Source organism: Nuphar pumila, chromosome 9, assembly GCF_984573655.1.
Source record: "Nuphar pumila chromosome 9, dmNupPumi1.hap1.1, whole genome shotgun sequence".
Taxonomy (NCBI): domain Eukaryota; kingdom Viridiplantae; phylum Streptophyta; class Magnoliopsida; order Nymphaeales; family Nymphaeaceae; genus Nuphar; species Nuphar pumila.
In genome coordinates, this window is record NC_143257.1 from 115,968,982 (window position 1) to 115,992,655 (window position 23,674).

General features: G+C 36.5%; 1 pseudogene across 1 annotated transcript; it reads right to left on the reverse strand.

The window, feature by feature from the left end:
• Nucleotides 1–518: 518 nt before the first annotated feature.
• On the reverse strand, nt 519–23,109 carry LOC149828979 (ETHYLENE INSENSITIVE 3-like 3 protein pseudogene; annotated as a pseudogene). The gene is made up of 3 exons (XR_016434375.1): nt 22,643–23,109; nt 1,073–3,122; nt 519–976 (listed from the first exon to the last, which is right to left on the reverse strand). The product of XR_016434375.1 is annotated as an ETHYLENE INSENSITIVE 3-like 3 protein pseudogene (transcript).
• Nucleotides 23,110–23,674: the final 565 nt, after the last annotated feature.

The window sequence follows — 23,674 nt, forward strand, 5'->3', positions numbered from 1 at the left end:
ATAGCCGATAATATCAGAAAAATCTCATGATATTTTTAAAATATCATCAAAATGAAAATATCACAATATTAACCATGATATTTATGAGAAAAAAATCTTATTTTATATATTCTAAGCCAATTTTTGTGTTTCTTTTGTATTTTAAATACTTTCCAAACTTATTTCCTTATATTTTGCAAGAAAAATTGATACAAAACCTATTATTTTTTTTTCTTTCTTATTATTTTTTATATTTTTTAATTTTTAAAACTTCCAAGACTTTCCCAAGAAAAACCATTTTTTTAAAATCTCTCCGAGAAAAACCCTTGTCGAGATACTACGTTGAACGATTTAGGTTACTACTATTCATATTACACAACCTACACTACTCAACAAAACAAATAAGAACAGTGACTTGCCCATTTGCAGTATCTAGGCTTCAAAGGGCTCACAATTTAGCTAATAACAAAGGTGCACAATTCTTTGAGACAATCACAAAAAACCATTACCAAAAATATTGAACATAAAACAAGATGCAGTTGAATGTATGGTAGAATAATCAATATGGGCAAAATAGATGCGGAATGTGATCAACCCTATTAGCAATTACCTTGGAAAAAGGATCATTTATACATAACAATGTCTCTCAAGATTCATCGAAATGGTGAATCGCACCCTCAAAAACAAAAGGTTATGTGACCCAACTGGACGCAGCAAATTAGGTCCAGTCACTTTTTACATTAAAAGAACAATGAACCTGATGTACTATATCTTCCAGAATCAACTGACAGTCATTAGATGATCAACTGGTCTACTCGCCAAAGTAGTCATTGAACCTGATGTACAATAAAATCCTTCTGGAACCCTCCTCCTACAACAGGCATTCGCATTATAATCAATAGAAGGTAAAAATTAGTCCATCTCCTCCATGCTCTGACTGCAGTCAGGTCAAACAAATCAGTCATCACATGATTTCAAGTTCTCAACATCTTCCCTCCTGAAAGAATAGTCAAATAACAATAAGATTCCTACAATAATAGGAGAATTAAAACAACTTCAAAAAAATGAATGTTATTTGAAACATGTTACTTACTCTATGCTCCAAAGTATTGAATGAAGTCTTCATCAAGTGAAAAATCAAGTTCAACTGGATCAAGTGAACTAGATCCTTCGACTCCAAGATTATATGAACCATTGAACCCATAATCTAGTGATACGCCACCAATGGGAGATCCAAAGTGACTCATTACAAGTTTGTCTGGCAGACTATGGAATGGATACTTGACTAAACGATGTACATCTCCAGCAATCTCACTTGGATTTCCATCTAGCATCAAAACACTCCCAAACACTTGACTTTCTTCATGCATTTCCACAGCCTCCTGCCTGACCTGGCTATTCATTGCAATTGTATTAAGCCGCTGTCCTCCACAAGAATACTCATATCCCCTAGACGATCTATAGAAACCAAATGAAGTTCTAGATTCTGCATCTCGGTTTCCCACATATAATAGGGGATGGCCATCGACATGCATGATGTGAGCAACTACATTTGCAGAACAAGAATCAGAAATGTTCTGTAACCTTGAATCTATCAAAGTATGAGTATCTCCTACACCCCCTTCTTGGGATCTTGGTGCTAAGTTTGAGCAGGCATCATGTTCAGGTGCGTGCACATGATATTGTTCAGGCTGAGGGCTCCTATTTGTATCAGGAAGATGGTTTTGTGATTCCTCTTGGACATTGTCATCTTGAGGGGATGCAGATAATTGCTCCGCTAGTGCAGAAATCATGTGTGGTCTCTTTCTTCTTGGTTCCTCTGTGGGATCCTGATCTTGCAATCTTAAAATGGCATTTTCACGTCCATGTTTTTGTGTTTCAACTAATTCACTATGTGACACAGAAGCCCCAGCATTTGCTTGTCCTTCATCATCCTTGGAATAAGCAGAACTAAAACCATGTTCACAACCATCAACATCATAATCATCATTGTTAGTTGCAACATCCTGTCTTCCCCCATTATCACTCACTGGAGTTCCAGTCCTACCAGAAGTTCTATTCTCATCGCTGACTTGCTGAGTGAGTGACTCCTCTCTGCTCAAAACTGACAACCAGATTGAGCTTTCTTTTGCAGTCATCTTATCTTGCAGACACTTTGACCGCCGAACATGTCTCTTGACTTTGGCAATGTCAGGAGACATATGCTTAATCACAGCAGTGAGGACTCCTATTTTCCATACCTTATTTAGATCATGTGGCTTCCTATATGGTGGCACTTGATCGATTGGAAGCCCTGACCATATCCACCAGTCTTCATTCCCAGTAGGCCACCAAGGTGGTGGAATGCCCTTCTCCAGTGGGAACTTCCTCTGGGGTGGAACACAATGCTGCATCAGTGATGACAACAGGGAACCCAATGTAGCATCTTGAAGATCCTGAAGACTGTGGAGACCTCCCCTACTATCAGTGTTGCTATTTATAATATTCTCTGCCTCATATTTTGCTACCTCAGCTGGCCCATACTTATCAAACTTTACCTTCTCCTTCCACCATGCTCTTAGGTTATCAGAAGAACCACTCATAGGCTTCCCCTTCTCCGGTATGATTCCATAGACAAAACCTTTAGCTTTGCAAACTTCCATCAGCTTCAGCATGTATTTCAAAATGCCATCTTGGGCTCTTGACATCTTTTTCCGCCTAGCCTGATCCAAAGTCCGCTTATGCTTGGGCTTCTCAGCCTGTGGGACAGTAGTTTTCCGCCTCTCTTTTATCCTCTGAAGTTTGATCTTGTCCTTCCACATCCGCCTCTCCAGTTCATCAGGTTCAATTTCCTCATCACTAATGTCATTCTCTGCCAAGTTATCCCTCAAGTCATCAACATCGATATCAGAATCATCCCTCAACTGAGTGGCAATCAAAGCAAGATGCTCCATCTAAATATAACTCTAGATAAACATCCACAGCCCAAATATCTGATCATACAACTACTTGATATCCAATTATTCTCTGCTACTCTCCCTCCTAATCGGCAGTTGATCAGTGCAACATCAATAATAACCAATTTCTTAAAATAAACTTGTATCACTTTGAATTGAAGTCCATTGATGCTTCATGTCTAACAAATACTGATAGCCAATCGATACCTATACAGGTTCATGTCAGTGGATGCAAAACAAAGCTAAAGGAAATACCACCTTCAATAAACTCAATTTCCAACAATCCACTATTCCAAACTCACCCAATCAAGACATGTAATCCAATTAACCCCAAAAAGAAGCAAAAGTTCAAGATGCATGGTCAAGGCATGCAAAGAGAAATCAAGATTTTCACAGATAAACCCTTCTTATCGAGCAAAAAACATGTGTCAAGTATGTAATCAGCCTTCCTAACCATAAAACTCAAATTTCCTAAACGCAATGAAAAAGAATCAACCACTCTCATAGAGCAAATTGAAAGGAAATGAGAGCCTCCAACAATGTTCAACGAATCACCAAAGTGGACACAAAAGAGTCACAACACAGTCCACCAAAACACCAAAGTGAACACACAAAGAGCCACAAATAGGTTCACTCACAAAACCCACTAAAGGGGCACAAAAAGAATGCTCACAAATGTAAAAAATAATATTTTATTGATGTGGAATCCATGCAAGAAGCATTACAAATGAGAGGAGATTTCACCCCTATATATACACAAAGAGAGGACTCCATAGAGACGTTGGACCAGGCCCCAACGACTCTAATTTTGACTAGTCCAATGTAAACCAAAAAATAAAAAAGAAAGAAACTAAACCCAGTTACATATATATACACATTATATATATATATATATATATATATATATATATATATATATATATATATATGTATGTATATGTATTACTATGTACATAAATTCATTTTAACACTCTCCAGCAAACTTACGGTTGGATAACCAAAAGTTTGCCTAAGAGAGTGAAATCTAAGGGCAGTGAGAAGGTTGGTGAAGAAATCCGTCAACTAGTATTTTGAGGTAACATAGGGAAGATCGATAGTGTTATGTAAATACTCCTCCCATGTGTAGTGACAGTCCATCTCAATATGTTTGGTATGTTCGTGAAAGATCCGATGGCTAGTAACATAGATGGAACTTTTGTTGTCACAACACATTCGTGATGTTCCTATAATCTGAACTCCCATATCAGTCAACAATCTTCTTAACCAGACCACCTCCATAGTAGTTGTAGTCATGACTCGGTATTCTTTTTCAGTCGAAGAGGGGGAGACCTTTTGTTGCTTCTTATATTACCATGAGATCAATCATTCTCCTAAAAAATACAAAAATAAGTAGTTGAGTATCGGTTATTGGGATCACCTCTCCAATCAGTAATAAGCAGTTAAATCTAAAGATTAAGAAGCAAATAAGAAAAGGCCTTGATAAATAGAAGTCTTAAGATATCTAATAATATGCAAAACCGCTCCCATATGAACAGAAGTAAGAGCATGCTAAAATTGGCTGGTTGTGTGAACTACATGTACTATATCAACAAGTCTTGTAATCGATAGATAAGAAAGTGCCCCAATAAATTGTTTGTATGGTGTCGGGTTTTTAAGTGGCTCTCCATCATCAATTTACATCTTAGCATCGACAACTTCAAAAGCGTCAGCCTTCTTGTCATCTGAGATTCTAGACTTGGCAGCAATATCCAAAGCAAATTTTGATTGAGTCAATAAATAATCTCTAAAAAAATAAGCAACTTCAATGCTAAGAAAATATTTTAAAAAAACCAAGTCAATCATCTCAATATATGTTTTGCGAAGTTTTTTAATATGTTCAACTCCATGTTTGTCCTCTCCAATGATAATCATGCCGTCCACATAAAGGAGAAGGATAATCATACCTGCATCAGAAATCTTAAGAAACAAAGTTGACTAAATATGTCATATTACGCTTTCGGTGCTTGTTTAAGACCATAAAAGGCCTTGTCCAAATGAAGAGTTTTTTCTTTAGGAATAGTTATACCAGGTGGTGCTTCTATATAAGCTTCTTCAGCTAAATTTCCATTAAGAAATGCATTCATATATGGGTCATTTTCTCACATAGGCCACGGCTACTACCAAGGTTCTAATTGTGGTCATCCTAGCAACTAGGAAAAAGTTTCTTCATAATCTATACCATACTCTTGCGCATATCCTTTGACAACTAATCAGGCTTTGTATCTTTTAAGAGTTTTATCACTCTTGGTTTTTACCTTATACACCTATCTACAACCTATAGGTTGCTTTCTTGAGAGAATGTCTTGAATAGTACAAGTATTTACGTTTTTTAAGGCATCTAGTTTTATCCTGATGGCTTCTACCCACTCAAAGTGTTCTTTTGCTTGAGCATAGGTCAAGGGTTTTATAGGAGGTTTTGATATTCTAGGTGACCTTTAGTTTGAATTTCTATTTGGTTTTCATTATCAGTATATCTTTCAAGTGCACATGGACGATTGGAATCACCACGCCTAGAATATTGTATACAATTTTTATCCTTATAGATTGCTATTATCTAATCTCATTATCATGAGATTGTTCTTCACTCACTATATCATTTTTATGCTCATGATCTTCATCAATATCAACATTTAAATCATCATATTATGGAATTAAATCCAACAAAAAAGAATGCTTAGTTATTTCTTTAGATTTTCTATTTCAAAAAATCTTTTCTAAAAAAGACATATTTATTGAGACAACTTTTTTTTTATAAAATCAAAACATCTATAACATTTTTTGTTATTGGCATATCCCAAAAAAACACATGGAATAGCCTAAGGAGAAAGTTTATCATTCTTATTAGTAAACAGAAAACATTTGCACCCAAAGACTCTCAATCTAGAATAATCAAAAATTAATTTAAAATGTTTTTCAATTGGTGACACATTTTTAAAGAAGATCATGGCATTCGGTTGATGAGATAAACTCCAGTCAATATAGCTTCAGCCCAAAAATCTTTTGGTACTTGGCTTGCAATAAGCAAGGTTCTTGTTGTTTCTATAATGTGTCTATGCTTTCTTTCAGTTAAACCATTTTATTGGTCATTATGTTGTGGAGTGTAAGGACAAGATTTTTTATGTGTTATACTATTTAAATATAGGTAGTCTTTAAATTCTTTGGATAAAAATGTTCCTCCTGAATCAGTGTGAAAGATAGAAATATCATTTTTTAATTTATTCTTGACTAAATTGTAAAATATTTGAAAGTATAAGAAAACTTTAAATTTATGTTTACGAAAATAGATCCAAGTATGTTTAGTAAAATCATTAACAAAAATTACATAGTACGCAAATCCACCCTTAGATATAATGGGCGATGGGCCCCAAACATTCGAATGTATTAACTAAAGCAGCTGAGAAGAAACAAAAGTTCTTTCTCGAAATGGTAATCTCTTCAATTTGCCAAGAATACAAACTTCACCTGCAAAATTTTCAGAATTACAAAAAAACTTCATTTTTGAAAAATATTGAATTTGGGATACATTAAGATGACCAAGCCTTTTATGTCATAAATCCAAATCTAATTTTTGAACATTACAACAAAAAGTGTTCTAGGGTATTTTCAAAAAATCCATGTTGTATAAGTCTCCTCTATGGCCTTCCCCAATCAGCTTCCCTAACTAGCGATCCTGCATCCAACAACCATTAGAAAAGAAGGAAACATTATATTCATGGTTAGATAATTGAGAAATAAAAAATTTAGATTTAATTTAGGCATATATTTAATTTTGAAATAATTTTTTTTAAATTTTAATAAATATTTTCAAAATTTTCTATTCTTTTTATCTCAAGAGATGTCCCATCAGCAGTAAACACATTTGATTTGCTTAAGTTACAACATTCGGATAACATATCACCATTTGGTATCATGTGAAATGAGGCACCGAAGTCAAGAAGCCAAAGAGATTTACCGGGATCAGAGATGACAAAAGAAGAAATTACGGCTCGAGTTTATCAGGATGCTCCTTTGAGTAGAAGTTGAAGAGCCTCTACTAGTTGTGTCAAGGACATGTTCCCCATAGATGAGTCTTGAGTGGTTTTGACATCACTTGACTCTTGTGGAGGACCAACTGAGGCAACCTTCCTCTCATACGGCCTTTTCAACTTAGGACAATAGGTTTTGACGTGTCCCGGTTTATGACAATAATAAGAAATGATTTTCTTCTCATATACATTCTCTTGATTCCATAATGCTCACTGATTGACCCTCCATAGTGTAGTGGTTTGTAGGTACGAAGTTACGAACATAGTTTTTCAGTCTAGATACAGCGAATCGAGTCATCATCACTCTTAAAAGTCCTCTTCTTAAGCCTATTTTCCTCCATGCTTAGTTCCTTTATAGTGTTTTCAATTGAGGGTATTTTCCCTCGATGAAGAAGAACGGATTTAGTGGATTCAAATTTCGATCTCAATCTATTGATAGATTGGTAAAAATGCTCCTCATCTATTTGATTTTGGCAGAGTTATATATCTTCGGGACAATGCCATTTCGGTTCAAGAAAAGCCAACTCTTCTCAAAGCTCGGACAATTCACTATAGTATTCTCTAACACTCTTGTCCCCTTGAGTCATATTTCAGATTTTATCTTGCAAATTGCATACATGTGCAATATCTTTAAGAGAATACATTCTCTTGAGATAATCCCATGCCTTATTTGCATGTTCAAGCTTAGCAAGGCTAAAATACTTTTTTATGTCAACATTACTAATAAACCAAAACATAATCTTAACATGCTCCATTCTTCATTCCTTTTATTTCTTCTCATAGGTGGCCATTGTCTTAGTTTTTTCACCCTCCGTAAGAGGTGCTTATTTCTCACATTCTACTTTGGTAAGGATTGGCTTGGGTTCCAGATCGGTCCCATCCACTAGTCCCCACAACCCTTTTCTCATATGAGCTACTTTATGATTGAAGCCCATGATACATAATTGAAATCATTGAGTTTGATGGGTTTTATTATGACATTTTCATTGTCATCCATTTTTACAAGGGTTAAGGAAGATAGAAGAAAAAGAAAATAATAAAGAAGGAGAAGAGAAAGAAAGAAAGCAAGGTGAAAGAGCACGAGCACTCCACCACCAAGTTCCACTGAATAAGGGCATGGACACTCTAGTACCAAGTAATCACTACCAATCTATCACTTGAAACACAATCACGATCTCACAAGTACTTGAGAGCTTCAGCACCTTCAAGTTTTGAGTGGCACGCTTCCCGATGCACTGAGAAAAAATCAGCTTGATCACCAAGCTCTGATACCATGAAAAAGAAATAAGAGCCTCTAATGATGTTTACCGAATCACCAAAGTGGACACACAAAAGAGCCACAACAAAGTCCACTAAAACACTAAAGTGAACACAAAAAAAACTACAAATAGGCTCCCTCACAAACCCCACTAAAGGGGCACAAAAAGAATGCTCACAATTGTAAAAAATAATATTTTATTGATGTGGAATTCATGCAAGAAGCATTACAAATGAGAGGGGATTTCACCCCTATATATACACACAGAGACCGTTGGACCAGCCCCGTCAACCTTGTGTTGACTAGTCCAATGTGAACCAAAAAATAAAAAAGAAAGAAATTAAAAAGTCTAACCTAGTTATATATATATACATATATGTACATAAATACATTTTAACACAAATACACCCAACTAAAAAGAAAAGACACAAACCTAATGCAACACAAAAGCTAAAGAGACCTTAAAATTCTCCATTTCCAACAAAACCCACCACTGCAGAGTCACCTAGATTGAATCCAAATCAAATTTTATAATGATAAAAAAAAACTTCTCTTGTTGAATAAACACACTCAACTATTAAAAAAGATCAAAAAGTCTTCAGCCTACTAAAAACAATGAATATATGCTCATTTCATTTTACTGCTCATTCTGTACTGTCCATCAACCATGGAGAATGCCAAATTTGATCCCAACAAACTCCTAAAGAAAATGGACAAGAGAAACACAAAGAGAGTACACAATTCATGAGATGGACAATTAGATGGCCACTTGAGAATAAATCTTTTTGAAAAGGAAAAAAAATGCAAACTAAGCTAAACAGGAAAAGGAAAGAAGGGAAATTTCCAGTGGGATGCATGGAGTTTTTGTTCAGTGCCCTTTTGATGCCTTCTTAATGTCAAAATAGCCCCATTAAAGTTTCACTAAGCCTATGTTGGAGGTAAACATGAAAGAAGCAAAAATTCAAAAATTTCTGTAAGAAATGTGAAGAGTAGAATCTTCTCATGCTATCTTAAACAAGACAAGATGTTCATATTTTTGTACAATTTAACCAGCTATACACATGAACAACTTCACATAAAAAGGCAGAGAGGTGCTGAATTATTAAGGTGCTGAATTATTAATATAAGCATGCAAGTTGTCTAAGAAAATTTTTACTGCAGACAAATGTAGCCTAGGTTCTAGGCTGGAGCATGGTGTATGCGTGTGGGCTGCTGAATGATCCCAACTTTCCTTCTTCACGCTTGATTTATTTTTCTCAATATGAGATTCAGCATGAACTCCCTCCATAATGAGCAAAGCTTGAACCAATCTGACTCATGACAAGCACAAACTAAGTCTAAGTTGATTACTTATATATACAAGTTACGTTGCAATATTCATCTGATCAATTAGACTCCACAGATATGTGTGGCATGGTTCTTTTAATAGGAATTGCACATTCTCTCTGGCATTCTCGACATAAAGACATTTTTTTTCAATTGAGAAAACTTGTTGCATTAGGAAATGTTGATTCAGAGCTCCTAAAAATCTTGCTTACACAATACAATTAGTTTGATTCAAAACACACTTTTGACTAAATAAACCATGTAGAGTTTTTTTAGAAAAGGATAAGCAAAAAATTTGACACCTAATCTCTTTTATATTAAGTCATGTCAGGCAATCAATTTATTTAACACTAGGCACACACACATAAAGGCCTACCCAAGCATGAACAAAAATAAGACATTCACGCACATCTATACATAAAAAAGAATTAGTCAGTGTGTGTTAGTGTTTAGTGTTCCCTATGTGCACTGACCTTGGACTGTCCAATCAAAAGATTAGATGCCCAAAGATAATGTTTTAAAAGTCTTAATATATCATACAATCTATGTCACATAGGTGCGGGTGCGGGTGTGGGTGAGGCGATGCGGCACTTTAAAAAAACTTGGGTGCAGGGGTGTGTGTGTGTGTGTGGGGGGGGGGGGGGGGGTGCGGGAAGGTATATGTATATATATATATATATATATATATATATATATATATATATATATATATATATATATTAACTATTAACTAATAAAAATATGAGCATTCAACCAAATTTTAAGTAACAAAATCAGTAATAACAATCAAATTACCCAACATCAAGTCATCAACAAATAATACACATTAGTCATTAGCATAAGCAACCATATGTCACAGGGAAAACTCGGTTCAGCTTGGCTGGGCTTGTGAAAACTCAGTTCGGCTCATTAATTGGGTTCGGTGAGCTGAGCCAGCCAGCATGTTTAGGTAAGGGCCATAAGGCCATGTATGAACTGAGAAAGCTCAGCTTAGCTATGTATATTATACATAAATATATTATATTTTAAATGTATATTATGTATAATGTTTATATTACATAGGTTTTACATGTAAAAACTCTTAAAAGATAGTTTTTTGAGCAAAAAGTCAACTCGTGATCAACTCTTAACAAGCCAAACTGAGTTTTCCTTAAAATGGGTAAATATTTTCCCTAAAATGGGCAACCACGGTGTTTAGCCGAGAGAGAGAGAGAGGTACACAGTAACACAGAGGGGAAAGGGGAAAGAGATTGAGTTGAGAGAGAAAGAGGTACACAGTAATAGAGGGAAAAGGAGAAAGAGATTGAGAGAGAGAGAGAGGTAGTCGAGAAGAGAGATTGAGAGACGAGGGGATAGAGAATGAGAGAGAGAATGCATACTTGGGTAGGAGACAGAGAGGAGGCGTCGTCGGACAGTGATAGCTCATAGTCGTCACCGTGTCGGGGTCAAGAGACGGGTCGCAGCATCGAGTCGAAAGGAGAGGGCAAATTTTGTTTGCCCTAATCCTCCTCTCAACCCATTTCATCGGGCTTTTTTTTTAAAGTCCAAAATTTGAACATTTATGACTCTGGGTGCATTGACCGCACCCAGGGTCAATTTGACCGCACCGGGTGCTGCACTCATGTCGCATCGTGTCTACGCGGGTGCGGCACTTGGTTGGCCGAATTCCTATGGCATAGCATACAATACGTTATGACAATACTTTATCAGGAGAAAACCGATATGATCCACTCTTAAAACTATTTTGAGGGGTCTATCAATATCATAACCCATATGTTGTAAGATACACTACTCTATCATACCATACACCTTGATATGGGATGTAATATATGATATCGACAAACCAGAACTTAACACTTCTAATACTCTTTTACTTGTTTTTTGGGAGGTCCAGCCACTTTTGATTAAATCCTTTTCACTTCTAAGTCATTGTTTAGCCCCAAACACACCTGAACTCATTTTAAAAGCTCTGACATGAGAATTCGGAATTTCAATAATGATGATTTTGGGACTTTTTGTTTTCTTCTTTTTAAAAGCCAATTTTGTGCAAGGTGATTGATTTCTAACCATTGAGGCAAAGGTGAAGTTCATCACTTTCATAAGGCTTTGAAGTAAAAAATCTCTCTCATTTCCTTAGTTATCCAAGATTTTCAAGTGAGATGGTCTCAAATGATCCGACATGGCAATGGGGGAGCCCACATAATGAGTAGAGTCCTCTTTTGTTTAGATACACAAGATTTGGAATAGATATGATGCTATGAAATCGAATGATCCAACATTGAGGACCATTGCCACATGTATGTCTCAACTAAGACACAATTTTGCAAAGACATGCAACAGTATCGCCACATGCATAGCTAGAGATCTACTGGCAGCTGCAAAATGGCAAGACCGTTTACATTATTCATTGCTTTTGCATGATGCATAAATTAATTAATATTTTAGAGCTTTTATTATATAGGACTATTGATAGAGGAAGTTGCAAACAAACATAAATGACTCGGCATGGAAATATTGTGAATTAGTTGATTGTGTGCTAATATAGTTGCTAGTTTAGAAGAAGTACGTAGAAGGTACAGGTTGTAAAGTCATAATTGCAAAGGTATAGCCTACACAACCATCACTAGAGGTCATCCCGAATTCCAAGGATGAAATGGTCAACGAAGGCCTATCAGCAAACCCTCTGCCTTCAATAGTTGAAAAAAACTCCCAAGCCCATAAAGAAGCACTATAGTGAATTGCCAATAAAATGCTAATGGTTTTTGAGTAAAACCTGGTTTGACAACCAAAACCAGGTGTTCATCCAACCAGTACCTTAGCTACCTTAACCCTGTTTGGATGACAGCAAGCAACAGGTTTTTAACAAACCTAATTTTGTAGGTTTTGCGTCAAAACCAGGTTTTTAGCAAACTAATGTTGGCCAAAAACCTGGGTTTATAGGCGTTTGGTTGACTAAAAACATGGTTTCCATGTTTTGGTTTGCAAAAATTGAAAAAATGAAGAAAAAAAACATTTCCTAGCCGCCTCATTGGCGGCCGGTGGTACCAACTTGCAAGGGCAGAACCACCATAGCCATTTTCCGGCTGGTGGGTGGCCAAAAAATGGTTGGCTATAAAGAAAATTAAAAAAAAAAAATCAAATATCCCTTCGTAGTTGGTCATTTTCTAACTAGTGGATGACCAAAAAATGGTTGGCCATAGTTTTTAAAAAAAATCACATATGGAACATCATGACAAGCCATTTTCAGGCTACCCACCAGCCAAAAAATGGTTAAGATGGCTCTGCCCTTCCAGGGAAATGTGAAGAGACGCAGGGATGTGTGATGAGGTGCCGAAGAAAACAAAAGAGAGAGAGAGAGAATCATTTACATGGTTCGGCCATGGATGCCTACGTCCACGGATGGAAGCTCACCGATCTTCACTATTTAGATAAAGATCACAGGTACACAGCAGTTACAATATATAAATCAAAGGAAGACGATAGAACCACGAGATATGAATCCTATCCTTTAGATTGAGACCCAAAGTGTAACAAACATCTTCCAAATGTAACAGATTACTTCTAGATGATCTGAATGGGGTAACTGCCTTATCGAAGACGACCTTATCCAAATGGGTTGACGAGAGCTATCCACCTTACCCATCACTCCCCCTCAAGTTGGAGCGAAGATAGACATTGAACCCAGCTTGCCTAGAACACTCAAAAATTGAGCCTTGGTCACAAACTTGGTGAAGATGTCAGCGACTTGTACTGAACTTCGGGGTGTAGATTTCTTCAAATTGGAATTTTTCCCGGATGAGGTGGCAATCCAGCTCGATGTGTTTTGTCCTTTCTTGGAATACAGACTTAGAATAGCAGCTTGGTTGTCACAATACATCTTAATGGGGGTATTCAGGTTGAAACTGTTAAGATTACTCTATCCTTTTTTCATATATATACTATATTATATATATACATATATATTCATTGTAAAGTCAACTATACTAGTTGTTGGGAACTCAGCCCAACAGCTAGATTTGTGTTGGGAACTAAGCCCAACAGTCTAATTGTTGGGAACTCAGCCCAACAACAATGACTAGAGATGACTTTCTCTTATCTCTCTTTACTGTATCTCTTCCTCTATTTTCTCTCTATATATGGGGTGTGTGCCTATTGTGGGTCAAACAGTGATGGGTAGTTTTAGGTTCTTTTGTGTGTTTTTGAGTGTATTGTAGTGAGGCCCTTATGTATTTATTTTTTTATATATTTTTGTTTATTATGAAAGAAATCATTTATTCATACAACTTGTATCAAGTTTTGCATATTGTTAGTATTCAAATACATTTTGATTGGCATTTAGACTACGATTTGTAATGTCATAGGTTTCAAGCTATTTCGTGTCATGGTATTAGAGCAAGGCATCTTGGTCTTGGCATCTTATTCGTGTTTGTGCTTTAAAAGAAAGATTTGAATTGATGTACGGCTTGGACTCAAGACTCTCATATTCCGGTATGTTTTTTTTTGGATTCTCTACTTTAATTTTTTATGGTACATATTTAAAAATGTATTCGAAATATTGCGGCTATTTATTAAAAATAAATATGTTTTCAATTTAAGCCCGGATAAAAGAGGAGGGTTGCGGTAGGCCTGTGACAGCCAGCATAAAAACTTAGTCATACCCTATGAATATGAACCAATATGAGAATTTCGTTGGGGCGTTCCCTACTGAGCGACGCGTTGTACTCTATAGGCCCGAAGGCAGTGATAAATGGGCAAGGGTTGCTAGGTCGTCGCCCGGAAGCGACGCGTCACACCGGCGCCCGGGTGTGGTGTCAAATAGGCAAGGGTTCCCTCACTTTGTTGGACGGGTAGGGGTAAAGAAGTTAGTCCAAGACCATAAAATTAGGTTAGCCACTTGGAACATAGGATCTTTAACTGGTAAGTTGGTAGAGTTAGTACATGTTATGTGTAGGAGAAAGATTGATATTTTATGTCTACAAGAGACCAAATGGGTAGGTGAGAAAGCAAAAGTGATAGAACCTTGGGGATATAAGATTTGGTATAAAGGAATAAATAGGAATAGGAATGGAGTAGGGATTGTTATGAGTCGTGAGTTTATAAATAATGTAGTTGAGGTCCGTAGGAAGGGTGATAGGATTTTACTTATTAAATTAGTATTAGGTACGAATATTATTAATATTATTAGTGTTTATGCACCTCAAGTAGGTTTAGATGATTCCATTAAGCGTCAATTTTGGGAAGATTTAGATGGAGTAGTACAAGGGATATTTTATGGAGAAAGGCTTTTCATCGGCGGTGACCTTAATGGGCATGTAGGCATTAGTAGGGATGGATTTGAGAGTATCCATGGAGGCTATGGTATAGGAGGAAGAAACGAAAGTGGAGAAAGGATTTTAGATTTTGGTTTGTCCTATGATATGATCTTAGCAAACACTTGGTTTAGGAAGAGGGAGTCTCACCTAGTAACATTTTAAAGTGGGGTTAATACGAGTCAGATAGATTTTTTTCCTACTTAGAAAGAGAGATAGGGGTTGTTGCATCGATTGTAAGGTTATACTGGGAGAAAGTGTAGCTACACAACATAGAGTCTTAATTTTAGATCTTAGAATTAGACAATACCGCAAAAGGGATAGACATATGATAGATCCTAGAATTAAGTGGTGGGCACTGAAAGAAGCTAAACAAGGAATGTTTGTAGAGCGGGTAGTTAAGGAAGTTGATTGGTATCTCGAGGAGGATTCAGAATCTATGTGGAATAAGATAGCGGGTGGCATGAAAAAGGTGGCTAAGGAGGTATTGGGTGAGTCTAAAGGCGGTGCACCGCTAGGTAAGGATACATCGTGGTGGAACGAGGATGTCAAATTAGCTATTAAGGTTAAAAGAGAGTGTTATAAAAATCTAAGTAAAAATCGTGATAATGAGAATTTGGAGAAGTATATGATAGCAAAGAAGGAAGCTAAAAAAGTAGTTCGGAACGCGAGGGATAAGGTATATAAGGAGGTTTATGACAAGTTAGATACCAAAGAGGGTGAAAAAGATATTTATAGGCTTGCAAAGATGAGAGATAGAAAATCGAGGGATCTGGGTATGGTTAGATGTATCAAAGATGAAACGCAAAGGGTTTTAGTCAAAGATGAGGAGATTAAGGAGAGATGGAAAGATTATTTTGATAAGCTATTTAATGAAAGTCATGCTCAGGATCTTGGAGACTTTTCAATTCCTTTTCATGAGATGAATCGTGACTTCATGTGCAAGATTCAAAAGAAAGAAATTACAGAGGCTTTGAAGAAAATGAAATCAAGAAAGGCAGTTGGCCCAGATGGTATACCTATCGAGGCTTGGAAATGCTTGGGAGAGAAAGGTTTAGAATGGTTGACAAATTTTTTTAACAAGATTTGGTGGACAAATAAGATGCCTAATGAGTGGAGGAAGAGTACTTTGGTGCCTCTATATAAGAATAAGGGTGATATACAAGATTGCACAAACTATCGTGGTATAAAACTCATGAGTCATACTATGAAACTTTGGGAGAGGGTGATTGAGTCTAGGTTGAGGAAGATTGTCATGATATCAGAGAATCAATTTGGTTTTATGCCTGGAAGATCAACTATGGAAACTATACATCTTCTTAGACAACTTATTGAGAGAAATAGAGAGAGGAACAAAGATTTGCATATGGTTTTTATTGATTTGGAGAAGGCTTACGATAGAGTACCTAGGGACGTTCTCTGGTGGACAATGATGAAGAAAGGTGTTTCTCTCAAGTACATTAGTATAATTAAAGATGTGTATGAAGGAGTAGTAACCAATGTCCGCACTTGTGGAGGGGTGACAACCAATTTTCCTATAACGGTTGGGTTACATCAAGGATCTGCTTTAAGCCCTTTCCTATTTGCTATAGTGATGGATGAGCTTACGAGATCAATTCAAGAAAATATGCCGTGGTGTATGTTGTTTGCTGATGATATTGTTTTGATTGATGAGTCTAGAGCTGGGGTTAATGCTAAGTTAGAATTATGGAGACAGACATTGGAAGCAAGAGGTTTTAAGTTGAGTAAGAGTAAGACAGAATACATGGAATGTCGATTTAGTAAGCAACGAAGTAGTGATGGGAGTGTAGTGAAGCTTGGTGAGCACGAAATACCGGTGGATGATTCTTTCAAATATTTGGGATCTATCATTCAAAAGTATGGAGAAATTGATGGAGATGTAAATCATAGGATAAAGGTTGGGTGGATGAAATGGAAGAGTGCAACTGGAGTGTTGTGCGATCGTAGAATGCCATTGCGGTTGAAGAAAAAGTTTTATAGGACGACTATTAGGCCCGCTTTACTATATAGTACGGAATGTTGGGCTGCCCAGAGACATCATATTCAAAAAATGAGTGTAGCTGAGATGCGTATGCTGAGATGGATGTGTGGAAATACAATAAAAGATAAGATTCGGAACGAGGAGATACGTAAGAAGGTAGGCGTTGCACCCATTGAAAATAAGATGAGAGAGAATCGTTTACGGTGGTTTGGACATATTCGACGAAGGCCTAATGATACTCCAGTTAGAAGGATGGAGAAATGGAAAAATATATTAGTTAAAAGAGGTCGGGGTAAGCCTAGGAAGACATGGATGGAGGTGATAAGAAAGGATAGTAATGCTTTGAACCTCACCGAGGACATGGCATTTGATAGAAATGAATGGAGGAGAAGGATTCATGTGGAAGACCCATAATGATTTTTTTTGTTGGTTCATATCGCCGACCCCAATTGTTTTGGGATGAAGGCGTAGTTGTTGTTGTTGTTGTATGTTTTCAATTTAATTAAAATTAAAATTTGTGAAAATTATCGTCTTTTGGCATGTTTTTGTGTAAATTTTTTATTTTTAAAGAAGTTTCGGATAATATGGACTCATTTGAAGTAACGTGAAAAGAAGCTCCGAAATCAAGAATCTAAGAAGTCTTACCGGGATCAATGCATGTTGATACGGCCGCGCCGGAGAGAAAGGAGGCTTGATTTTTTAACATTGGTTGTAGTGCTTCCATGAGTTATGCTAGAGACATTGATCCCACACTTTCACCATTTCTTTCAAATGATGGTCCTACAGAAGCCACCTTCTTTTCATCTTTTAGATATTCTCTCTTTTTTGGGGCAAAAAGGCTTGATGTGACCACCCCACTCATAACAAAAATGGCATATCAATTTGCCACTCTTCTTGTATTCATAGTCTTTTCTTTCATCACTTGAACTTCTTCCATAATCATTGGAGCTTCTCCCATGTTCATTGCTTCTCCCAAAGTGAGGAGGCTTGTATGCCCTTGTGTGGTTTTCAGGTCTTGACATAGCAAGCACTGATTCTTCAACTTTAGTAAAAGAAAGTTTCTTCAACTTATTTTCCTCCATAGTTAATTCTTCAAGTATTTCCGCTATGGTAGGTACTCCTCCTCTATGAAGAATGGTCGATTTGGTCCTTTTAAATTCGGGTCTAAGCTCATTTATAAATTGGTAAAAATGCTCTGTTTTGATTTGATTTTCATGTAATTCTATATCTTGAGGACAATGTCACTTAGGTTGTAAATGATCCAATTCATCCCAAAGAAGAGAGAGCATTATAATATTCTCTAATGCTCACCTCTCCTTGAGTCATGGTTCTCACTTTTTTTTGCATATTACATTATGAGGTATATCTTTTAGACAATACATATCCTTAAGATATTTTCATGCATCACTAGAAAAATCAAATTTTGCTAAACTTGAGCATTTTTTTATATCAATACTATTGATGAGCCATCCAATAATTTTTTAAATGTCCATCCTCCATTCTTTCCATCTTTTTTTATATTCGTCAATGGCTTTAGACATTTCATCTCCTTGAAGTTCTACTTCCTTGTCATTCTCTATCTTTGTGAGTATAAGCTTAAGCTCTCTTTCAGTGTCATCAAGCAACCCCCATAGACCCTTTTCCCATATTTTATGTTTTACTATGGATGCCCACATCACAAAGTTTGTATTATTAAGTCTCACGGAAATGGGGATGACAACTTCTCTTTCATCCTCCATTTTTACAAAGAGAGAGAGAGAGGTCTAGAAATAGAGAAAAGAAGAGGAGCAAGAAATTTGTTAAAGAGGTTTGATGATGCACTTCCCAAGGCAACGAACCAATAAACCAATGCTCACCATCATCTTCTTGGTCTTCACAAACAAATCACAACCCAAGAACACCAAAGCTTTGATATCATGTAATGAAACAAGAACAAGAAAGTGCCTCTTATGGGCTTACAAGAACACAAAATTCAAAAGCATAAGGACCACTTATGGGTCAATCACATACACATACACAAAGGCCACTTAGGGGCCAAGAACACAATAAAAACTATAGGAATTGTATTACTAAAAAAGTAATGCTACGGTGCTCCAGAAGTTCCTACTCCCACATACTAGAAATCATGGTTGTAGGTTGTATTTTCTCAATTAAACCTTATGGATGTACTCAACATAGTTTATTTGATAGGAATCAGGGTTTGGATCATGATTTTTGGACCTAAAAAAATGATTTTTTAGGTCATGAAATTTTGATACATTGCGAGCCATTGATTTTTAAAGTTCTTAAAAAACATAAATCTATACTATAATCACATAATCCAAAACTTGTTTTCTAATAAATAATGCTTATAGATCATATCTATAGGGTTTGATCAACAAAAAAAGTTTAAGAAATTTGAAAATCTAAAGCTTCTATTAGGTGGAAGTAGGTACTCCGCGAGCACCCTATCATTACCATTACTAAAATGCTTGAGAAAGCATTAACTTTATAAGAGGGGGAATACCCTTATTTATACACAACAAGGAAGCCATAGAGCCTTGGGACCCTCCCCAACGGCTAGAACCCCTAATGGGCATAACCTATTACATGACTTGTGAAAAGACAAAAATACCCCTGATGAGTATTTGTCTATTACAATGAATAAAGCATATATATATATATATATATATATATATATATATATTAACAGATCGCTCCCTCTCTGATACCATGAAGAGACGTAGGGAGGTGTGATGACGTGCCAAAGAAAATGGAAGAGAGAGAGAGAATCATTTCCGTGGTTCGGCCATGAAGGCCTACGTCTACGAATGGAAGCTCACCGATCTCCACTATTTAGATAAAGATCACAGGTATACAGCAGTTACAATATATAAATCAAAGGAAGAGGATAGAACCATAAGATATGAATCCTATCCTCTAGATTGAGACCCAAAGTGTAACAAACATCTTCCAAATGTAATAGATTACTTCTAGATGATCCGAATGGGGTAACTGCCTTATCGAAGATGACCTTATCCAAATGGGTTGACGTGACCTGTCCACCTTACCCATCAAAAAGCCATTCTGAGCATTTTTCAGCTCGTAGGTGCCCAGAAAATGGCTGGCTATGAAGAAAAAAAAAGCATAAACAAATGTGCTCATTTTCGGCCGGTGACCAGCTGGAAAATGGCCAAACATAGATTGGAAGAAGGAAGAAGTGATGGGTGGTAAGGAAGAAGGGGGTGGTGAGCATCGTGACCCCACCACTCGAAAAACCCAGTTGGAAAAAATAGATAGCAGAGTATAGCAAAACTGAGTTGAAAACCCAGTTTTGCCCCAATCAGGATTTACTTAAAACTTGGTTGGTTGGCATCCAAACAACCACTTGCATAGTAGCCAAACTCGTCCTTGGAAATTTCATGGGGATTGTCCTAATCAGCAAAAATCCACCAAAAAAAAATCGATCAGCACTTGGATTCCTCAGCAAATGACAATTAATCAACAATATAAGAAATAGTGATCAATTGGCACAAAATCAGTCATTCTTACTTTAACAATTGTAAAAGCTAGATTTAAAAAGATAAATTTTAAAATTAATTGATTATTATTTTTAAAATTGGTGTCATATAATATCCTAATTATCAAACAAAAATTTGATAAATTGCATATATATATAGTATATACAGAGAGAGAGAGAGAGTTCCTAGCTCCACCCACAAGGATTTCGTGAATGAGCTGGTATATTGTGTTGGATTAATGCCGGGTTGCATCAAGAGCCATGAGCCCCTCAACCTCACTTCTGACTCGAAACATATCAGCAGCTAAGCAGCTTGAATCTTCATAATCAGATTGATCAGTCATATGTGGTCAGATCAGGTCATATTGTACATAACCTATCATCACTATATATAATCCCCAACAGGGAAGCCGAAATATGTAAACCAGCAAAATATGTAAAGTAGTATGAACCAAAATTTTCATAGGGTTTTTTGCAAATCTAACCCTGCGGATCTATGTAGTCAAAAGCCCAACTAGGCATGGACTAGTCCACCTAGTCGGTCTAGGTGTAAGTAAAATGCCTAGGCTTTGCAATTCCTAGGTGGGTACCTTAAAAGGTACCAATTTTGTCGACTAGGCACCGACTAAGGTGCCTAGTCGGTGACTAAGACACCCCTGCCTAGGCACGAGGGCAGTTTAGTTATTTATTATTATTATATATTATGTTTTTTTGTATATATAAATTATATATATGTCAGTGTATTTGTGTGATTTTTTTTATGAAATGATGAAAACATGCTTAGTTGTTATATATATACATATATATATATGTATATGTATATTTGTGTGTGTTACTTTGCTTTTGGGATTTTTTCTGTGAAACATTGAAAGCATACATAGTTAATTTAAATTGATTATGTTTTTTATACATGTGTTACTTTGTTTCTGATGAATTTTTCTATAAAAGCCTAAAAGCATATTTAGTATTATGGATTATGTAATATGTTATTTATATATGTATATGTTGGTAAAAGACTGAAAGCAAATTTTGTTGATTATACTGAATATGTTATGAATAATTGAATATATATATATATATATATATATATTCTGGTTATGTATATTAATATATTTGGCGAAAGCGTGAAATTTTGCACTTCTGTAATGAAAACATCTTATTAGTAAAAGAATTAAACATATTTTTATGTATATTTTTTATATTTTAATTGGGGTACCGACTAGTCCTTTTAGGGGTCTACCTACTAGGCACCGCTTAGCACTTTTGACTACATAGCTGTAGATGCATTCAGCATGGTCCATTTGCTTGGAAGCCACTATTGGATCATCGTAACCGGATCACGAAATGTGATTTCGTATGCTTTAATATTTACGAAAATTCTGAGATGTTGATTTTCAAGACTTAAAGATCATTCTCATACATCATAATAGGATGATCTAAGAGTCTGTTTCTATAAAACCAAACATCTAGATTGCATCAGTACAGTGAAATTTTAGAAAAAAAAACTATGAAAATCTTGGTGCATACCAGTTTATATATTTTGGTGGTTTACATATTCCAGTTACCCATCCCCACCGCACATCACATTTAGGAACTCTGCACCTCACTTAGAAACTGTGACAGGGTGGGGCCCACTCAGAACTCCATCAAGTGAGATGTGCAGTGGGGATTGAATACAACCTATTAATCAGTTATATATACAATATGACCTGATCGGCCATAATCATTCATACACTTTCGAGTAGATTCCACTGCACATGAAAATATCTCAGGGGTACCTCCACATTTTGAAACAAAACGACAAAGCTTGCCACGAATTTGAAGATCTATTCTGTTTGATTGTAGGGAAAGAATTGTTAAAGGTGACATTTCAACAAGAACAGAGCTATCTTAGAGGGGAAGGGGCTTACAACATTAGATCATGATTATATAATATTTAATAGCATTCACTATGACATTAGCACTCATGCCATAATAAAATCAGAGCCAAAAAATGCAGACTGAATCTCACAAAAGAGAAAACAGAGATTCTTTTAATTAATATAACTAAAACATAAACCAAAAATATATATAACTCTGAAAAAAAAACATTATTATTCACTAGAAACAAAACTCCATGATTAACAAAAAATCAGATTAACAACATAATGATTAAATCTCAAGTGAAATAAAAGATAGCCCAGGATGGGAGAATAAAATTTTCAACAAAAAAAAACTTAACTAATGAGAGAACTCTACACCATTTGAGAGAGAGAGAGAGAGAGTCTACCTCACGTTCAACCCTCAAGCAGCAGTGCCCAGAAACCCTCTACCGTCCTCAACCTCAAACTTGCAGCAGAAGTTGCAGAATCTGTGATATTTCTGACTCATCGACGGTTGCAGACACCATGGTTGAACCATCTGAGCGTTTTTTTGGTCAATGGCTGTCTAAAAGAATCGGCCAAAAAACCCATTAGATGCGTACAAAGCCTCCTAACCGTTTTTCAGCCAACCAACTCCTAGAAAATTATTAGGATGATATCATCTGATATCAGACGGTATTGCCCAAAGACTTTCTAACAGTGGTTTGGCCAACATATAACTGAACGATGATCGAATCCATATGGGTGTAAAAGGAAAAAATGTGATCAGAGAGAGAGAGAGAACAAGGGAGGGATGTATCATGAAAACGAGGTTATGTATGTGAAGAAACATCATCACCACCTTCCTCCCCATCTACACGGAGAAACCGCCCACAGGATCATAAACTAGCCTTGCTGGCTACTCATGGTCGCTGTCTTTACGGCCTTTTCATATACCTATATTTTGACTTTTATATTTCTTTAAACTCTACTGACGTAAGGCCACATGTCATCTCTCAAGTGAGGACAAGATTGGCTAGCACATGCACGCCCTCATATTTCTTGAATGGTCAGGAGGGTTCTTGGAAAGATGGTGGAGCCCCATCTCGCTCAAGATCGATTCTTCCTGGCATTAAACGGGTAGTTTCCATGTTAAGTGTTTTTTGCAGGATATGGCACTCAGTCACACGGGTTTTACCATCTACTGGAAAGGCCCATTAAGTGATCTTTATTCTTAGGCCAGATTTTTTTTTTTTTAATGGGTCAGGCAGAACCCACCAGTTACTATTCAATCCTTCTACTGGGGTTTTGAACCTGCAACTCCCACCAGAAGGAGACGTGCACTGACAGCTCCTACCAACCACTCCACGGCCACGTTGCTTCTTAGGCCAGAGAGAGAGATTGGCTAGCACAAGAACACCGGGATAGGGCACATCAATGTTGCATCTCTCAATGATCCA